This window comes from Lithobates pipiens, unplaced genomic scaffold, assembly GCF_037356315.1.
Source record: "Lithobates pipiens isolate NorthernLeopardFrog02 unplaced genomic scaffold, aLitPip1_a1.2 Scaffold_8, whole genome shotgun sequence".
Lineage (NCBI taxonomy): Eukaryota > Metazoa > Chordata > Amphibia > Anura > Ranidae > Lithobates > Lithobates pipiens.
In genome coordinates, this window is record NW_027507903.1 from 133,121,181 (window position 1) to 133,124,030 (window position 2,850).

At 45.3% G+C, this 2,850-nt stretch overlaps 1 pseudogene; it reads left to right on the top strand.

The window, feature by feature from the left end:
* The first annotated feature begins 658 nt into the window (after nt 1-658).
* Nucleotides 659-1,482, top strand: LOC143963077 (high mobility group protein B2 pseudogene; annotated as a pseudogene).
* Nucleotides 1,483-2,850: the final 1,368 nt, after the last annotated feature.

Consider the following 2,850-nt stretch of genomic DNA (forward strand, 5'->3'; position numbering starts at 1 on the left):
TGCTCCCCTCCCTGGGCCAAGTAACTATTAGCAAGTGCAGTGCCGGTGTCCTATCATATATGGTCCCCCATCGAATAGTGTCTGCTGTGCCCTGCGCATGCGCAGTACACAGCAACACAGATTCCGAAAATAGCCGAGGATGAACGGTGCCTGCGCCGTGAGTCCAGGTTCTATCCCCACCATCCAAGTGGACATAGAGTAGGAATATAAAAGAGCCGAGCGCAGCGAGGCCGAGCCCGAAGCGTGGCGAGTGAAGCACGCCCGCGAGGAGCCCTCTAATTTTCACAACCCTATGTCCGCTTGGATGGTGGGGCTACCACCTCCACTCACGGCGCAGGCGTTGTTCAGCTTCAGAGGCTATATTAGAGTGGGAGGCAGCCGTGAGAGCCGAGAGGTGACCGTGGGAGGACGAGTGGTTTTTTTTGTGCCGGGGACTTTTTTTGGCCGCCCCCTCTCATGGCACTTGCCATGGCTGCCATACCGTAGATACGGCATTGCTGCTGCAGGGCTGCTGGTGTAAATAGCCCTAGTGCATCTTTGGTATCTGTAAAACTCTAACTGAATACATAACTGAAATACACACATTTAATAATAGAATGGCTTGTTCATGAATATGTACACTTTATGATTACAGTTGTTAAAATACCAATATAGGCATTCTAGTGCGGGACACACAGGCGGATCGGTCACCTCTTATCACTCGTACAGCTCAGGTATCAGCAATGGGGAAAGGAGATCCTAACAAGCCCAGGGGCAAGATGTCCTCCTACGCCTACTTCGTGCAGACATGCCGGGAGGAGCACAAGAAGAAACACCCGGACTCCTCCGTCAACTTCGCTGAGTTCTCCAAGAAGTGCTCCGAGAGGTGGAAGACCATGTCTGCCAAGGAGAAAGGAAAGTTTGAAGACTTGGCCAAAGGTGACAAAGTCCGATATGAAAGGGAAATGAAAACCTACATCCCACCCAAGGGGGAGAAGGGGGGAAAGAGAAAGAAGGACCCAAATGCCCCAAAACGACCACCATCTGCCTTCTTCCTGTTCTGTTTTGAAAATCGGCCCCCAGATAAAGACCGACACTCCTGGCCTGTCCATTGGTGATACCGCTAAGAAACTAGGAGAGCTGTGGTCTGAACAGACGCCCAAAGACAAGCAGCCATTTGAACAGAAAGCAGCAAAACTCAAAGAGAAATATGAGAAGGATGTTGCAGCATATCGGACAAAGGGCAGCAGTGATGTTGGTAAGAAGATTCCTGGCAGGCCAGCAAGCTCAAAGAAGAAGGTTGAACCAGAAGATGACGATGATGAGGAGGATGAAGAAGATGAGGAGGACGAGGATGAGGAAGATGATGACGATGATGAGTGAATGCTTTGTCTGCTGTATAAATTGTGTTGAAGCCCATTTGTTTGTTTATTTGCTAAGAATGTGAACTCAAGTGCAGCTCATTTTGTTAGCTTGGTTATAAAAACTGTACAGAATTGTGTATAGGTAATGTGATTCTTTAGGGAGAACCTATATTTTAATATAAGGAGTAGTTGGAGGGCTGTTAGAGTTAAAGCTTTTGATGTGGGATGATTCTGCATATTTAATGGTTTCTAGGGGTAGCCCAATGTTAGCAACTTTTTTTTTGTAATAAAATTATATATAAACATTCTTAAAAAAAAAAAAAAAAAAAAAATACCAATATAGGTAATCCTAAATGTGGTATTTGCGTTTGTGTTTTCTATGCGAATGATAAATTACTACTTGTAACCCATACACCGAAAGACTTTTGTGTATTGACCTCACTAGGTGTAGAATTTGGTTCATGCACAGTAGATATGTGCAGAACTGAAACATTTGTTTAGTTTCGTTCCTTACAGATTCGTTATGTTACTAATTTTGTGGAATGGAATTCATTTAGTTTGGTTTCCGAATTTGTTTAATTTCGTTTAGTTTTCATAAAATTTCATTTCATTTTTGTAAACATTTTCATTTAATAATTTTCGAACAAATTCTAACTTTTCACAATTCTATGTGAAAAAATGACTGGTTGTTAAGCAGCAGGCCAAAAGCTGGCCACCCGCATCCTTGACTCATCATCTGTCAGCTGGCTTCCCCACTGACAGATAAATGTAAAGAAAAGAATACTGGCATTTCCCAGCAATAGAAAAATGTTTAAAAAAAAAAGGGTGTGGGGTCCTCCCCAGTCCATGCAAGGCTCTTCAGGTCTGGTATGGATTTTAAGAGGAACCCCATGCCAAAATAAAAAAAAAACAGCGTAAGCTCCTCCCCAAAATCCATATGAGATCCTTATCTGAGCATGCAACCTGGCAGGTCAGGCGGGGGGGCACAAACGAGTGCCCCCCAGAACCATATCAGGCCACATGCCCTCAACATGGGGGGGTGGGTGCTTCCCCCCCACCCCAAAGCACCTTATCCCCATATTGACAGGGACAAGGGCATCATCCTGACAACCCTGGGCTGTGGTTGTCAGGGTCTGCAGGCAGGGGGGCTTTTCGGAATCTGGAACATCAGTGGCTGCCCACTCATTAACAACCTAATCCATACCAGGCCCTTCAGATCTGGTATGGGTTTTAAGGGGAACCCTACGCCAATTTTTTTTTTCGTGCCCCCCCCCAAAATCCATACCAGACCCTTATGTTGATGGGGACAAGGGCCTCTTCTCGACAACCCTGGGCTGTGGTTGTAGCGTCTGCAGACGGGGGGCTTATCAAAATCTGGCCCCGAGATCCTGCCCCCCCCCATATGAATGGGTATTGGGTACATACCCATTCACCAAAAAAGTGTAAATAAATAATAAACATTTTTTGACAAATCCTTTATTAAAAAATAAAAGACAGTGTCCACGAT